The sequence below is a fragment of the Pantherophis guttatus genome, chromosome 5 (genome assembly GCF_059756535.1).
Source record: "Pantherophis guttatus breed Tessera chromosome 5, ASM5975653v1, whole genome shotgun sequence".
Classification (NCBI taxonomy): Eukaryota; Metazoa; Chordata; class Lepidosauria; order Squamata; family Colubridae; genus Pantherophis; species Pantherophis guttatus.
In genome coordinates, this window is record NC_142067.1 from 38,959,424 (window position 1) to 38,979,116 (window position 19,693).

The following is a 19,693-nucleotide window of genomic DNA, read 5'->3' on the forward strand; positions in this document are numbered from 1 at the left end:
TGTTGTGCAATTTATGAATTTGAGTTAAAGGTCTTATAAAAGAAAGGAAATTCGGTGGTCCTGATTGGAGAAATTATCTATAATGGCATGCAGAATATTTCAGCTCTCTTCATATGATAAACTGAATGTGAGGAGTATTAGACAAATAATGAAGCCCTGCTTTTATTCTCTCAGAGTTCTATGCATTAGCTAAAAATCTAAATGAGATTTGTACTTATGCTTTCTTGAACCCAACCACAGGCTTGTTTGTAAACTAGGAAACTAAAGGTCTGCAGCAGTTGATGTAGATGAATATACTTAAGCTTATGCAAACATGTATATAGTTCCCACATCTCCAGATTTCCAGGTGAAGGTGTGGAGGTTGGAGCAAGAAACTGATGGCGTCAGTATATAAGATTGTTTCACTATTAGTTTAAACCTTTCAGTTGAATGATTTGAGACTTTTTCTCAGTTTTCTTTTTAAGGCTATCAATGGCCAAGCCCATAAGTGACAGAATAGATTACATTGAGATAAAATCTGATAAAGCAAATTCCTATGAGATTTTCTGCAAAACATTTAACAGATTGTGAATGGCAAAGCCAAATTAGGGTTCATTTCCAAATGTCCTACATACTCTCGAGTTCAGAGAAATGCACTGAATCTACAGTGCATACACTGTTTATTTCTTCAATTTGATTTCATTACTACCTGACTCAAAACTGCTTCTGAACTCTTTTGGGATAGATCAACTTATTCAAGTTCAGTGTAAACTGTGCTAATAATTTAAGTATAAGTCAAAATAAGTCTAGATTTTTATGATTTGGAAAAATGTTTCATTCATTAATCACTGTAAGAACATGGTTAATCTTAGAAACCAATTCACCACTATGTCTCTAACAGCAGATGTTATATAGGCTATCAAAGAAATTTAAGTATAGTTTTATTTTGAAAGGTGGAAATCTGCACACAATGAAGATCAAATAACTGGATTCAGAAAAATCTAGTGTTGTTTTTCATGAAGTATTTTGAGACCACTAAAGTTTATGCTGCTTTAACAAAATAGTTGGTCATCAGAGAGTGGAAAAATAGAATTCAGTATTTAAAGATGTCAGAAAATATACTATATAAAAAGTGGAGTATTTTTTCCATTTCAGTTTTTTCACATGAAAATTTTATATTCATAAAACTGTGGTATATACAGCATTATTGACTAAGCCCAGGGATGGACAAGGGGAACAGATAATTCTCCAGTATCATCTCATGGGAGTGACTTCAGGTTTGCTTTTCAAGAAGCATACTAGTGACACAACTTATGATTACATTTACAATATGTCAATAATGTTAGCCAACATGTATAGCACAGAGCCAAGACAGATCCAAAAAAGCTATTTGAAAAGTTCAGACAATGGAAAGGATGGTATCATGCATGCAAATTGACTCTTTCCATATATATTAAGTGTATTCAAGCTTGTGTGTCACCCCAGAAAGGTATTGGATATCCACTCTTTTGCTCTGGCCAATTCTGAAATAAAAAAATAAACTGAAATACTGATTATGTTATCATTACTTTTTCAAGGATTTGATCACATTGGCTGCCCGACTTACTCCTTCATAGCAATAGCACATAGACTTATATACTGCTTTGTAGTTCTTATAGCCTTTTCTAAGTGGTTTAATGAGTCAGCATATTGTCCCAACAATCTGGCTTCTCATTTTACTGACCTCAGAAGGATGGAAGACTGAGTCAATCTTGAGCTGATCAGGATCCAATTAATGACTGTGGCTAGAGTTAGCCTGCAATACTGCATTCTAACCACTGTCCCACCATGACTCTACATAAAGCAGTGTAAAACATGCTTGCATACTTAATTAATAATTGAGATGTTCACTATGGTAAAGATATGCAAATATGTTTGATAATCATCCACACAGAATACATGTGGGAGGGTGTTTCCTAGTCTGTGACAGCTTTATCACATTTAAAGTGTTGAACTGTGATGCGTGATATTGTGTTTCCTTGGCACTCACAGCTTAGTTTGATTTGAGGCTGATTTGGTGCATTAAAATAGTGAGAGAATGTCATTCTAATTCAACCTTTGAGAAATAGAAAGCCTTCACTTTCAGTATATTTCTGAAAAGTTGTATGGTGTCACAATATACAGCATAGTATATAAAGTAAATTTCATGTGCAAAATGCAAAAGAAGCTTTAACTGGATCAATCCAAGTGAATAACTTTAATATCTAACCTTACATTTTTAAAAGAAAAAAATCTCTTTTCTCTTGGCTTGCTGCAATAGTACATTTAATAATAGAAATGTTTCTCAGCCACAAGAATTTTAAAATGTGTGGGCTTCAACTCCCAGAATTCTCCAGTCAGCAAGACTGGTTGATGAACTCTGGGGGTTGAAGTCCGCACATCTTAAAGTTCTTGAAGTGGAGAAGCACTGACATAGAACCTATCACCTCTCTATCTGTCCTTCCATCCATCCACATATCCACATATACCTACATTTTACATTGCAAAATAAATTTAAATTGTTAGTTGATATGCAAATAATTAAACCTAGCTATCTAAGGTATTGCATAAATATTTGACATGGGTCAAATTTATTTGTGTGCAACTTTCAAAAACTATATCAATAGGTTGTTTTATATGTTTAGCAGCAGTGGTGAAATCCAATTTTTTTTACTACTGGTTCTGTGGGCGTGGCTTGGTGGGCGTGGTATGGCTTGGTGGGCATGGTGTGGCTTGCTGGGCATGGCTTGGTGGGCATGCCAGAGGAACGATAGTGCAAAATCTCCATTCCCACCCCACTCTGGGGCCAGCCAGAGGTGGTATTTGCCGGTTCTCTGAACTACTCAAAATTTCTGCTACCGGTTCTCCAGAACCTGTCAGAACCTGCTGGATTTCATCCCTGTTTAGCAGCCTTTCAGAAGTATGACTGCTATCAGCACTTTATATTTGGGCAAAAAATAAATGCTCATATTATGTAACCTTATCACATATAGTTAGATATGTCATGAGATCCATGTAATGTGACAGTTACTATAATACAACCTATTTATTATTATTATTTTTAGATAACAGGGTTAGCTGCATAGTAAATAACTATAGAAAACTTGGATAAATTGTCAGTTTGCAGTTGCTGCCACTTCCTGCACAGTAAATTACATATGTTCATTCTTTTTTCCTCCCCAAATCTTTCCTTTAATGAATAATGCATCTCTCCACCTCATAAATCCATAAGGCTTCCTATTTGTCATTCATGGATCATCTCCTTTTGGAATTAGGGAAGCAGAAATGTCTAAATAACAAGGAACCATTTGCATTGATGTAATTAATAGAAGGGGAAATTACTTGAGTGTGAAGTTTATATGAAAGTATTCAGGCCCATTCATTTTTAAATACTAAAGAAAAAGGAAATGCAAGGATTTATTTCATCTGAAAAAGTATTCAATAGAATGTTAGTTTGTGTAGGCCAGGCCTGATCTATCTACAACATTTTACTGTAAAATATGAAAAGAAAATTGCCATATTGGTCTTTCAACATTGCAATGGAACATCATTTCCATTATTCCATTATACTTGCATATAAGAAAGGAAGATGACCTTGACAGAGATATGTCAGCTCCCTTACAAAATCAATGAGTGAAAAAACATCTGAACTCCATAATAAAAGGTAAAGGTTCCCCACGCATATATGTACTAGTTGTTTCCAACTCTAGGGGATGGTGCTCATCTCCATTTCTAAGACAAAGAGCCAGCACTGTCCGAAGACGTCTCCGTGGTCATGTGGCCGGCATGACTAAACACCAAAGACCACAGAATGCTGTTACCTTCCCATCAAAGGTGGTCCCTATTTTTCTACTTGCATTTTTTTATGTGCTTTCGAACTGCTAGGTTGGCAGAAGCTGGGACAAGTAATGGGAGCTCACCCCATTACGTGGCACTAGGGATTCGAACTGCTGAACTGTCGACCTTTCGATCGACAAGCTCAGCATTTTAGCCACTAAACCACCATGTCCTGAACTCCATAACAGACACATAATAGACACATAATACTAATGGCTCAGAGTCATCTTCCTAATTCACAAGAATATAAAAAAGGGAAGGACATATTTCCCAGACAGAGTTGCACATAGTGTTATTACAGCCAATCTCAATAAAAGTATTTCAATTTTATGCTTCTTGAAGTAAGATCCATCCCCACCCTCTTGGCCTTCCAAAAGGACCTGAAAATCTGGCTCTGCCAACTGACTTGGGGTCCTGATGGGAGCTGTTGAAATGGTCGATTTGGAAAGCCAACACTAAGGGGAGGAATGAAAGAGAAACTTTCACCATGCAGATGTTTCAAGTACTGTCTCATTTCAATTAGAGGAAATTAGTCAAATTGATGCAAGTTGATGCAAAATGTATATAACTATGACCATAATAATTTAAATGGAATCATATTACAAGTATTATGACTAGTTACTGGATATAGTAAAGTGAAGAGTGTTCCAATAAATATTTGTTTAGTTCCTATACAATTCAGAATGCTAAACTGGATTAATCTTTAGTCAAATCTAGCAAAGGTATCCAATATATTATATTATATTGATCAGTAATGTTTAACAATTTGACAACTATCCTAGGAAATGTAGTTGTTCCTATAGCAGTCATTATTTTTGATACTTATTGTATTAGTTAATTTAACAGTGAGGGATACTTAAATAGATTAGGACTGCCTCAAGTACATTTGAATAGTAAACTCATTTTATAAATTACAAAATACATGGATGTGAATATAGGTATAAAATGTATGTACCCAAAGCAATGTGTATTTATGGTATAGATTTGTACACATGAAATTTTTAAGACATAAAACAAATTTAACAACAATATTTATCAATGGTAAAAAAATGAGCTTCAAATATTTTTCACAATGCTTTCCAATCTCTTGACAGTACAATTCAATCAGTGGAATGGCACGAAAATTGTATCTACTTTTGTTTACAATATCTGTTGTAGGCAATTTTATTGGATCATCTCCCTGTCACTTTCACCACAATGAAATTGCACAATGAATTTGTTATACTTTAGTATGAACAAACAATTTTTGACTATAAGTTCTTAGGAGGACAATTCTGCAAACATCCACTGATATATGTGAAATCTTAAGTATTATTTTCAGACCTAACCCAAATATATGTTTGTTAAGGCTGCAGATATATTTTGGTAGTTATGTGTACTTGCAATATGTATTCATTTTGGTCCTGTAGACATATACTAATATTATATAATTTGAATATATAAATAATTGAATTCTGAAAAAGAAGTTGCTTCCAAGTTTTGATTTTCAGAGGAAAATTCTGATTTGTACAACAAATGAAAATAATGATACATGCAATATTTTAAAACAGTTTTGAAAAGAAAAGGCATGCGTACAAGCCAATAACAAAATGCACTGCTTACTTATTTAATAATAATTATGCATGCAACAAAAATACAGGGGTACTTTAGAAAACTTCAGATACGTGAAGCTTTATTGTTGAATTGGGAGACGGTTAAAAAACATCATTATTTGAAGATTCCAGTCTGGGTATCTACAATTGAAGCTTTTTCATGTCTAGTAATATTTAAAAGGGAACAAATTATTAGATATAGTGAATTATTGGATGAAAGAGTGAACTTAAATTAAAGCAGGAACTAGAAGATCAGGGATGTAAGATGGACTGGTTTTCATATACAGTATGCAAATATTTTCTAGATATCAAGAAGATCTCAAACAAGAAGGTTTTTATAATGTTTTGACTAATTTAGATAAGATTTTAATGGGTTCTGATGACCATGTAATTAAAAAGTTATATGGATATTTGTTAGAGGTAAACTGGAAGAAGAACAAGTTAAAGAATCAATGATAGCATGGGGAAAAATTTTGGTCATGGTATTGATTTAGAGAAATGACAAAAATTGTGGCCGCACAATTATAAAATGACAATGTCTACAGCATATAAGGAGAATTTATATAAGATGTTTTACAGGTGGCATATACCCCGACGAAGATAGCCAGAATGTTCAAGAAAAAATCGGAGAAGTGTTGGACGTCTCATCAGACTCCAGGATCATATTACCATATGTGGTGGACATGCGTAGAAGCAAGGAGATATTGGACTAAGATACACACGTGGTTGGAAAAAATGATAAAGAGTCATATTGACTTTAAACCAGAGACATTTTATTAGGGATCTTACTAGAGACATATAATAAAGAATTGTAATATTTAATTGTGAATGTTTTAACAGCAGCTAGAATTGTATTTGCTTAAAAACTGGAAAGGAGAGAAGATACCTACTGATGAAGGAATTATTAAGAAAATGATGGACTGTGCTGAAATGAGTAAATTGACATTTGAAATAAGAGAACAGGAAGATAAACAATATTTGATATGGGATTTATTTTACCAATGGATAGATAATAAAACATGGAGATAAATATGAAATATGAAGTGGAAATTGAGATAAAATAACAGAAATATTTCTCTATGAAAATAAGCTTTGGTCATATATTGATATTTTGAAGATGGGATTGAGCACAAAAGGATGTTAAGCGATCGATATACTGTCTGTAATTTTTTGGAATGATTATGTTTTTAATGTTTTATTTTTGTTTTAAAATAAAAAATTGTTTGAAAAATAATAATTATTATTATGCATGCATATATGCGTACTATTTTGAATAGTATTTATAATCTCTGTAAATTTATGTGCTTATGTACACACATCATAATTTTGTTTTTCAGCATAAATATCAAAACACAGAAAATGAACAAAAATAATTAAACAACTTATCTTAACTCATGAGTTAAAGGGGGGAGCTAAAATAGTTTACACAAACATTATTCACAATATTCTTTCTATCTTTCTATTCTGTCACACCAACATTGTTTCTATTATATCCACCCATCTCTTTGTAAATGGTTTTTTTTTTTTGCTATTTAAACTTATTTCTCTCTTTTTGAGGATCTCATCATTTCTATTCAATCATGATTTCTCAGCCTTCCTCTTCTTCTGGATCCTTTCATTATTTCTTCATATATAGGTCCTTAATTCAGTTCCATTCATTGTCTCGTTATGACCTTCCTTCTCAATGGACTTCTTTCATACTAGTCATTCACTTTTATATTCAATTCACTTCATTCTGCACCTATTTATTTTTTCCTTTCTCTTCTTCTTTTGCTACATATATTTCTCAAGTAAACCTTTTCCTTTGAATTCAGCTTTTATGTTTTTCCTGACGTGCCCAATTCTCATTTTGTTGTAGCAAAGATTTTATAGAAGAACAGCCATTGTCACTTCCTTCAACAAATATTCATTTCTACATACTGCCCATGATCTTTGTATTACTATTTGCATGTCTTAAAATGTCTCCATGTATTTTTCACCTCTAATTTTGTCCTGGAGTCATTAATTTCAGATCTAAATTTAAATACAATCTACTAACATTCATGACAAATCATTCTGGTTTTCAGACAACAATACACAATCTGCATAAAAATATGTGGTATATCTTATATTACATCCTTTAATAAATAAGCACTAGCATTGCTACAATGCTGAATTATCCATAAATTTATTAAATAATCAAATGGGGATTGTGCACCTTTTCCTTACTTCCTGGTCAGTGTTGAACTGTTTGCTAATATTCCATTAATTTTCATGCTTGCTTAATTTCTATTATATACCATTTTAAATACATGTGCAAGTTTGTACAAAATATTCCATAATTAAATTCTCACTTTATCATACATTATCTCTAAACTAATAAACACCCTGGAAATTTTCTCATATGAATGTCGTTGTCAGTGATTTGGTGAGGAGCAAAAACACTCTACCCAATGTAAAACCATACAGTGTTTCCTAAAATTTATTCATTGTTACTTTTTGTAGCTTTTTCTAAACCGTTTCCCAGACACACTTACTTAACAAGCTAATTCCCTTACTGTTTTTGCATTCACGTTGATTTTCTTTCTCTTTGTAGGCATTCTTCCAATCTTTAGGCATATATCCACTCTTCACATCAGATATATAAGAGATTAGACATACTCATGGGAAGTGAAACTATCAATAACTATTATTTAGCATGTCTCTAAATTCTAATAGGTCCAAAGAGCAGTTAAGAAAAAGTTACTGCTAGGAACTTTTAAAAATACGTTGTTTTCTTTTTGTTTTGTTTTGTTTTTAACCAAATAATATGATACTCAAATCCCATCACAGCACAAAACAGTTCATAATTTATGATATCCATCGGGAACCTAGTGTTGCTTTGCCAAAATGTGCATATATTTGAGGATGCTATGCACCAGAAGTCTGTTTTCATTTATTATTAATAAATAACAACAACAACAATTCATTTGTGAAAGTTATAAAGAAACAAAATGTTTTAGGGAAAGTGATGCAGTAATTATGTTAGAGAATTTTGCATACAATGTGCATATATTAGAGAAATGTATTAGGGTGTATCTTGACTGCAACGCAATTCGAATGTAAATTCAGTGCCGGTTGTCAAAGCAATTCTATTTAAATCGAAGCACTGAAGAAAATTGATTTACTTAGATCATCCATTTCAATCTAGAGAAAATAATTTGGGACATACATAGGCATTTGTGAAGAAAAGACCTTTTATCATCCCTCCAAGGCTGCACATATCCCATAACTAATACAAGCATGAATATATTAGGGGAGTTTGTTATATGACAATTGTGTGTGTTTGTGTGTTTGTGTCTGTGTGTCTGTGTGTGTCTATGTGGAGAGACAGAGAGAGGGAATGTGTGCATTTGACAAAACAGACATACTTGAACAGGGACAGATTTTGATTGATTCTGTTCCTTTCTAGTTATTGCCCTAATGTCCTACATGTAAAATGCCAAATATCCATCCCAAGGCAGATCTGGTCCCCACACTGGTAGTGTTTAAAATGGCTCTGAAAGTCTTGGGTTAGAGTGGAAAGCTATCGTGTATATTTGATTATATATTTAGGGTTGTTTTTCATCTGGAGTTTCATGGGATTTTTTTCATTGCAATATATGTTTCTTTTAGTGTACACCACCCAAAGGCATTGTAGAGTTGGATATCCTTATAAGTTTCTAAATAATATAAACTACCCACTTTTTCATTTTCACTCTCCATCTTTTTTCTATTGTGTATATGCAAATAAAGGCATTAAATTTGTATTAATCAAATATAGAATATTCTTTTTTACCTGAAGGGTAGGATAAAAACAATCACAGCAGGTGATAGCATCTAGCAACCTTGGCTGATTCCAAAATAGTTAAATACCATGAGAAAAATCACTAAAAATTCCAGATAGTAATCTAGACACAATGGATTTTTTTTTTAAAAAAAAATAGTTGCTAAAAATGACTTTTAGATTTTTGGTAAGAAGACATCTTGAATCTGTCCAAGTAGCAATTATTATAACTTTTCTTCCAGTTCCAATTACTGATGTTTTTGCTTTTGGCATGTTGGTAATGATATAAATTATGTAAATAGACAAGTATTATAAGAGAATGCTTGGTACTTTATATTTTATTTTAACTATGAAATTGATTAAGAGACACATAACTTTTTTTTTACAGAAGTAAATCTATATCTTCTTAAAAATAAGATCATATCCAAAAATGAGTACTGTACTATTATGCTATGGGAAGGATGCCTCAAGAGAAGAAGACAAATTTGGATAGCAATGGATAAAAATAGATATTAACATTTTAGATGCCATCTGAAAGTTGATTATGGACCACTAAATCGTCTCCATATTCAAGTTTCATGGGTTGTTCAGATGGAATCTAAAATGCTCATATCTATTTTTAAAACAGTTTAGAACACTTTCTCAATTGTGAGTTTGCTTTTCAGAATTGCTACTCTTCTCACATCTCACTTCTGATGTTTTGGTAGATGTTATGTACGTCCTGGTGTTATTTCTTTTATCTCATGAGCTTATTTGAGCACAAAATCAAATGCTGCTTTTTTCATCCCAAACCTGAGAAATTCAATTTAGTAAATGTTAAAATAAATAACAGCATTCAAGTGCTTAAGGCTTTGGTAAGTAACTTATAATTATCTGCCTATTTGGAGAGAATTAACCAGCATCAAATTCATATGCATCATACATGATTGTCAATCTATCAGCCTGACTTTTTCTATACATATAAACTCAATTTTGTTGGCAGGACTTAAATTGGGATTTAATTCTAGCTGGAGTGCATTTAAATGTAAATGCCTTTAGCCTTTCCCTTGCAACATTAGATTTGAGAACTTCGTATCAAAAATGTGCATTTGATCAAAACACCTTCACACAATTTCCTGTGCAAAATAATCATGAAAACAAACTATTTTCACTTGGTACAAAATGTGTTGGAGCAGATCACCTACATTGACAGAGTTGAAAATAACTCTGCCAATGTGATTTCTTTATAATAAATAATACTTGCAAAGATTTTAATTGAGGATGTTCTTAAATCACAGTAAATTGATACAACAATAAGCATAAAACTAAACTATATAGTTAGTACATATAAATAATGTAAATAATTGATCTGTCTCTAATGAAAAATATGTGAGATTTGCTTGCAATTTAATTGTTAACCAATCCAATCCACTGTATCAGCAATCAGTTATATTACTTTTCTGCAGACCAGATTCAAGTAACATGACAAAATACTATATGACTACAGCTTGAATATAAAGATTTACAATAAATATTAAACTAAATTAGACACCTGAGATACAAAGATTGATTTCATATGTCCTTGCATTAATTCATGTAATTATACTCTAACCATTAAAGCAGAATAATAGGTGCATAATTATTAAGGTCTTCAGTATCTAGCTTTCCCAGCAAACAATTATTGCCTCACCTCTCTCTTCCCTAACCCTCTCTCCCCTAACCCCTAACCTAACTCTCTCCCCTAACCCAACCCATAGGGACTACATGGCCATGATTCTTAATAATGAGAAAATAACATGAGATTTTGAAATCAATAATTACTTTACTTGGAACCTTTCCATTTTTCAAATGGAAATCATGTGATCTTTTCCTGTGCTGTGTTGTGCTGTGTTGTCTTATCATAGTGCTCTTTCTCTCTGTCTCTCTCTCTCTGATTGTGGGAGAAGAAGGGGCCTCAGAAGGACGAGCACAGAATGCTAGGAATGTATACTAAGAATATAACATGTAATCCCAGTAGGTTGATCCAGGTTGTGAAGGTCATTCTAGCTGCCCAGATAAAGCAATTAGGCACCTGTGTTGGGCAACCAGGATATGAGAATGTTCTATAGACAGAAAACCTGTAAATCCTATAAATAGAGAAGGAATATCACTTGAGAAATATGGTATAGACTGGCATCTTAAGGCTCCGCACCTTTCCCAACCTATGTGGTGACTCTTGCACATTCCCATGTTTTTCCTTGACTAGCAATGCCTACGTGTGCTTTTCCCCAAACATGTACCTCTTATGAATTCCCATGCACCTTCCCACCCGCCCCATGCATCTTCCTCAACATGCACAAACACAGACCCTTCCCGACATGCACTGTTTCTGACCATCATGTGCCATTTCTGACCCACATATGACTTCTTCTACATACCTAAGCAACTCAGGCAACCTTGATTTTTTTACATTTGTATAAGCATGGTTTGTATTGCATTTACTCTTTCTCTCTATTACAGGTAACATAGCAGCCATACATACAACTTATAGGAAAAACTACCTCATTGCAAAAATGTTGATATGCTAACCTTTCAGTGGGAAACTAGCAATAAAATTTTCAACTTAACAGAGAAATTGTGGCTGGGATGGAGACTTTACAGTTACCCATTTCAAATTTTTTTCCCTAAAAAATTAAATGCATATAGTATTTAAATATAATACTGAAATATCATTCCAGTTATGGATATATGGATGGACAGAAAATGCTAGAATTAATTTCTTTCTTACCTGAACTAGAATTAGATAGGTTGTTTATTTTGCTAGTTTTGTTGTCTTCCTTAAGTGATGCATGGTACTCTGCAATTTCTCGGTCTATCAGAATGAAAAAAATCACAAATCACATATTTAATATCAGTTGTATTTGTTAATTGCCAGGTGGGTTTTTTTATCTAATCAGAACACTCATCTGTTTTTCATGTAATTATCATTCTCTTAGATGATTATATGTTACATTGTAGCAATTGATTTTATGATTTATAAATAATATGTTTTCCTCTTTATTTGCTATTTTGTAACTGTGTGCTTCAAATTCTATCTGTGTAGCTTGTACAGAAAAAAAGAAGATAGGGTTTTATCTCTGTTGGGAAACATTCCATTTAGAACAGATTGGTTTGTTATATCACTTACAGACTGTCACTTGAAAATCCTGTGAATTTGAGGTGACCGAGTCAAGTCCAGATCATCAGCTTCTTCATAAAAGGAAAGAAAAGCCTTAAGTGCTAGCAGATGTGGAACGAGGACAGGTAAAATGATCAAATGGTTGACAGTCCAACAAGGAAATGGCTAGTTTGATATGAGGGTAGAATGAAAAACATATCAAACCTAATCCTTTCAATATTGTACTTTGTGGCAGAAAATCTATCTGGTCAGCATTTTTATATAGTGAGATGAATTGAGAGTTAAATAATTCTGTTATGTGATGGTCACCATTTTATTTTTTGAATTTATATGGGGTTTTATTATATGATGAGAATTTTCTTTCTTTCCTTTTTGATTTATTGTTTGTCTTTATTCATATGCCAGCAGAGTTTGAATTTGTTTGAGTTGCATAGCCTTATAAATCTTGAAAATAAGTACATTAATTAAATAATTTTAAAAGTCCTAAATCAGTATGAACAATTCTGACTTTCATCCTTTTCATTTATCTCTAAGGTTGCTATTTCAAAATTGTTATACTTAACTAGGATAACCCTTTGTAGTAAAATCTTGTGTTAGCTTTTCCTCTTTTTTCTAGATTCAGCCTAGAAAATACATCAGGAAATTTAATTCCTGAAGATAATTAGGCTGAAAAAAATGTACCACCGTTATTTCAGAACAATAAGCAACCCATTACTTGGGTTGCATAGGGGCCATGGTTAGAATGCAGTTTTCTACGCTAATTCTGCTGACTGACTGCTGTTCGATTCTTACTGGCTCAAGGTTGACTCAACCTTCCATCTTTCCAAGGTCAACAAAGTGGGGACCCAGATTGTTGGAGGCAATATGCTGACTCTGTAAACAACTTAGAGCGGGCTGTAAAGCACTATGAAGTAGTATATAAGTACTATTACTATTGCTATTTGAGCATTTGGGCTTACTACTAAAGCCCACAATATTTATTAGCCTGATAAATATTCTACTCATGTCTTTTCTACTCATGCTTAACAAGTTAAATAAAATGTTTAAAGGTCCAATAACATTAATGATCCATTAATTGAGAGGAGGGGCTTCTGGTTGATGTCGCGGTGAGATCAGACATGAGGAGTGGGTCTCTGTGCTCCTGTACTAAGTTTTCCCCATTGGTGAGCTCCGAAAGGAGCCAAAGCCACCCTGTAGGGATGGGGAAGCAAAGAGGGTTGCCCTGTGAAGTCATGGAAAGTTGCAATTCTCATGTCTGACCCAGGTTCTTTTTCCCTCTCAGCCATGATGAGAAGAAGAGGCTGAGAGGTTAAAGGCTAGAGGCTAAAGATGGCTGCTACTAAGCTGGGACAACCAAGGAACAACTAAGACTAGTGCTATAGCAAAGTAGGTGAACAGTGACTAAAACTGGGGGAGAGGATTTCTTTACGCATAAAACCTAACCCCAAGGAATAATTTAGAACTTCTTGCTCAGAATTATTTGTTAAAGCGGCAATTAAGCATTCTGAGAAAAATATTAGACCAGAAGGAAAAGATTTAAAGAGAGGGAAACAATAAATTTCTAAAAACACATAAAATTGGACTCTTAAACTAGGAAGATGTGGTAATGGGAAGGCATTTTAAAACTCTGGAATTATCTATTTTAAAAACTTATCCTCCTTCTATAATTGAATTACAATTAAAACTACAATCAAAATAACTAAAATTAGATTGACTAGTGGCAACACTGAAATTTAAGTTGAAAGCGCCACCTGCTGACAAAAGGAAAATATACAAGTCTGGGAATACTTGTATGAAGGATTGTGAAAATATTTACTGGGTTATATCTAACTACCCCATGACTACTGGAGACTCGAATATGAGAACAAGGAAGTTGTTTAATTAAACTGATCCCTGAATGTTATCCTAGAAGACTGAACCTGTAAAGGGAACGTAAAGAGGTTTTTGATAACTTCTGGGACTATCTAAATGGAACTGATTAATTCCTATGGCATACAAAAAACTGTGATTAGTGTACTTCTTGAAGGGCAATTTTAGGTCTGAATAAATGGTTCTTGGACTATTGGACAAAAGTGGGATTTTAAAAAAAAAACAAAATAAGATGCTTCATAAGGAAGAAAGGAAGAAACTTTGAAGGAGATGGCGTTGATTTTCCAAAGCACAAAGACATCATGAAGTAAGGATTTAAGGAGATTTTTGAAAAAATGGAAAATACTATAAGAGGGATGATGAGTAAAGATCTAGACACTCAGAAAAGGGAGGAGCTAACAGAAGGAATGGATAGAATAGAAGAACCAGTGAACAAAAGAAGAAGACAAGGAGGAAATAATAATAAAAATAACAGTGATTGATAAATTAAACCAGGGGGGAAATATTTCAAGAGAGTTGAAAAGAGAATTGGAGATACAGGAAGATACTTTTGAACAGGAGATAGGGGTTTGGGCAGATACTTTGGAAACTAGGCAGTGGAAGAGGATAGAGATGGGAGAAATACTTAGGCTGAATAGCCAAGAAGTAGATGCAAACAGAGATAAAGATCCAAGAGAAGAATATGGGAGACACATCAAAAAAAGCATAACAACTAAAGTACTGAAGCTGGCAAGAGATGATGGATAGAAAGGAAAGGGTTTTTCTTTTTTTTCCTGATGTTTTCATTTGCTTTTCTTTTTCTCTTTCTTCCCCTTCTGTTTTAGAATGGTGGCATGATTAGACGTTAGATAGAAATAGGAGAAGGGGCAAACATTTGTATATACATACCTTTATATAATGGAATAAAAGTAACAATAAAATGGGAAAACTAGAGATTGAATGATGGTATTATTAAGTAAGTTTTAATAATATTGTGATTGGCATTGAAATACTATATTGAAACATTGAGCAATTAAATAATGAAAGAACATACTTTAATATAAACATGTGTATTACTATCAGAGTTATATAGATTTGATGATTGTAAAGAATATTAGAATAATTTTGTATGTCTAAATAATATTGGGATTGGTATTAGAATTGTGTATTGAAACATTGAAACATGAAATAATGAATGATTGTCTCTTAATGCAAATAGATGTAAAGAGTGAAGTATGGGAGGTAAGTTAAAAATGAACAGGATTCAAAGCACCAAAGTGGGTGAGAGATGTTGGATAGAAAGAAAACGTCTTTTAATAAAAGGGTGACATGATTAAAAGTTTAGAATTGCGATAGAAATAAGAGAAAGGGAGAATATTAGTGTGTACATTTTTACATAATAAAATAAAAGCAATAACAAGAGGGAGGCTTAGAAATTGAATGGTGGTATTATTATGTATGATCAAATAATATGGCGAGTGGTATTAGAGCAATATATTAAAACATGGAATAATTAAATAATGATAGACTACAGCTTAATATAATTGTGTATTATTATTAGAAATATATAAATTGGTTGAATTAACTATGATTAATTTTACTAGTTTTATTTGTATTAGTATGACATCCAGGTGCACACTGTTCACGCATTGATACGTATATGTAAAATAAGATAAAAAAATTTGGGAAAGACATTAATGGTCCCATTAATCTTAATCATGACAATTTCAAATTCTCAAAATATGGTAACTTTTGGGTAGTTCCAATAAATGACAATATAGTCTTGAGTTTATTGGAAAAGAGAAGGAAGGAAAGAAACTTAACAATTATAATAATTTGGAAAAGTAAACTGTAAAATTACACCAGAACTATGTAAAGAATAGTGTTCATTGGTTGCTTGTTTGGTGTATTTTTATTAAATAGATTTTCATAGACTGAATAGCCTGAATAGTACCAACATACTGTGAGAATGTATTCCTGTGAATTTAACTACTTTTTTCCCATCATAACTAAAGATTGTGTCTCCTAGAAGACCTTAAGTCATTCCACATACAGTATCTTTGATTCATTTTTAACAAGCAGTAAATCCTTTTGAATAAAATAAAAGGTTTTTCCTTTCAAAAGAAATGTTATTCTTGACTAGTATCCAATTAATTGATATTACTAGGATATTCCCAACTGATTGTGGCTTTTTGATCCATAGACCAGAGGTAAGATTCAAGTTGTGAAAAGCAGTCAAATGAAATCATTACTGCTGAACATTATTTGCTTCTCCTAAAATTGCAACAAAATGTTATGGAGATTCTAGAAGGCCATTGCTCATCAAGTAATTTCACTTTCCTACTCTAGCTATAGCAAAACAAAATATCTCTTTTCTGCCTTCTTAAGCTCAATCAGATTTTTGTTGCCGAAATTTAGTAGCCCTATACACTACACTTTGAGCAATAGGTAACAAGCTCAAATAATAACTTTTTATTACATGATATTTGTTCTAATTTATTTTTTTAAATTTGTAATCATTTTATCAATATTACAAAATATTAAAAATCAAAATAAATAAATAATAAAAATAAGAAATAGAAATTTCAGAAAAGAAATACAAATAGAAAAGAAAAAATAAGACTATAGATTAAAGAATTAAAAAAAAGAAAAATAAAATAAATATATAAACAACTCCTCCTTTATCATACATATAATCAATTTTAATAACTTACCACATTTTTGACCCATAGACCAGAGGAGAGATTCAAGTTGTGAAAAGTAGTCAAACGAAATCATTACTGCTGAACATTTTCTTAAAATGTAAAATAATCTCTTCTTCCCATATCTCATCTCCCATTTATAAATAAATCTTTAGAACTTTATCATCAGCAATGGTATATAAAAGAGATAACACATCTATTTCAGCCTTGATCAAATAAACCAACTTTATATTTCTTCCTTTTATTTTTAACAACATTGATCCTTGAAATAATGTCCTAGAACTTGATATCTTTTCACAAACCTCTTCAAAAATCTAGTAGGTGCCATTTGTAATTCCAATGTAGAAGAATTACCAGGTCATTATTTTGATATGTCATTTGAATAATTCTTTTAAAATATGAGTCAGTCTCATTTATCCAAAATCTGTATAGCATTTTTTTCCATATCATTCTTACAGCCTATTAATTTTAGATCCACTTTCATATCAGTCTATCTTGTCCAGTAAAACTTGTTCCTTTTCCATAACTGTTAAACAGGGTCCATCAATAATAATGGACCCTGTTAAAATTAACTTCTGGGTCCATTGTTCATAAAGACCATTTAATATGTTCAATGTTAAATAATTTTGCTCCGTTTGGTATTAGTTACATTTAAGTACTTTTCTCCTTAATTTACTTCCTTCTTATTCCCATTAGCTCCATCCTAATTTTTTTTTAATTCAAAAAAATAGCATTTTTCCAGGCAGGATAATTATAATTAATTAATTAATAATTAATAATAATTAATTAAAATCTCATTTCAAATCCATTTGGATCCTTACTCCATGTGTAACATTCCTAAATCGACATTTAAATTGCCCTTTTGCTATTTATTTAAAAAAGTAAAAATCTTAAACTTACCTTTAAAACTTATTTGTTAAGGATTGAAGTAAACTCATCCAGTACTATTGATTTTTATCAATCCAAAGTTTCTTAATAGTTGACCAGCAATTAAAAAGGAATTTCTCTATTTTTTTCTAGAGAGACATTGCTAACCACAATTTGCCCTCTGGCCACAATGCCATCCCCATCCTTCACAAGTATCTAGTTCACCAGAACCAGAAATGAATTTTGCCTTGTTTTGTATAGTGTGTGTGTGTGTGTGTGTGTGTGTGTGTTTGTATGTGATATGTTCCTTGCATGCTATTGATTCATGAGTGATTAGAGAAAATCCATTGCAGAGTCTGAGTCTGCATAAAATATAAATGCTAGATTGTTAGATTAGGATTTCATGTTTCATTTATTCATTATTCATTCATTCATTTATTCATTCATTCATTCATCAGGTTTCATTTAATGAATGCAACTTTCAGTTTATCATTATGCACAGATTAATCATGGTGATTATGACTTCTATTCATCATGATTTTCTCTGTCTAATCTAAAATAAACCTAGAAGAAGTCCCTTCTCCATGATGGCTTCATATCTGTGGAACATTATCTCTGGAGAGTTAAGATTGGGCCTCACTTTGACATTCTTTCACAAAGTCCTGATGACACTATTCTGCCAATGAGCCTGGAGACCCAAAATTGAAATGGTATCCATCAAGTGGCAGATCTGATTGTTGTCATCATAGGGGTGCAGTGTATTGCTTTTTGTATTGGGGTTTTAGCCTTGGAAGCTTTCTGGAGTCATTGTAAATTGGGTGGTCATATACATTTTCTTAAATAAATAAATAGTGAAATCAAAAGATGTTTGTAAAGCAAGGATCAGAAAATTGGTCATACTTGTACTGAATCCACTTGAATCCATTTAGATCCCAAAAGTATCATCTTACCTAGTTGAACTTTATGCAAGTGCATATTATATGACTCATAGTTTCACCTAAAATATTAACCAATCCATTTGTCAGCCTCCATGTGGGTTGATTTAAAAACCTCTGTTTGACAGTTAACAAAGACAATGTAAATTTGGAGATATTTTAATGATTTATTAGGAAAAGAAACAGCAAACTGACTGATGATATGTAGAAGAAAAATATCCTTTTTCACACCAGGAAGAAGAATATGTATATTTGCAACAAGACAAATTGCTTATTTGGCAGAAATATGGGGTCTATCTATGCATGTTGTTTTTATTAAGCCACAAGTGAAATAATTCATCAAGGCAAGCAGCCTTGATTTTATAGGAAATTTCACATTTGTATAGGAAATATCTCACATATATTTTATTTAATAACCTTCAAATTGTTTTTTTCTTTTGAATAAAATAACCAACACTCATATGATTACAAATAGTAAATTACATACTCACATTTATTTAACTTTTTTTAAAAATACCCTCTGATGGTATTCCATGGAGAGATAAGAAAACAAATAGCTCACAGAAAAAAAACTAATTCAGAGTTCTCACTCAAAGTCAAATGACCATGCTCAAATTATCAGCCATTCCAGTTCCCTGGATATTTTTTCTTCAGTGGCCTATTTCATGTCCAGCTGCTTCACTGATTTGCATACAATTAAATTGGCACCTGTGAGCTGAAATGGTCAAAATATCACTACTGATTTGTTAAACAGTATTGTCTCATTTGCTAGTTGAAAAGAGCTCATAACTAGTTTAGCATAGACATGTCAAGGAACTGTCCATTTGGAAATCATTCTTGACCCAGAGATTTATAACTTTGGATGGGGAAAGACACTTGACTTTGACTGGCATATTTGGAATTACATTCCATAATGTAAGAAATGTGAAGACAAAAATGGTTCGGTTATAGAGTAATATACCTGATTAAGTGTAGCTTAAGGAAAAGACCGAAAC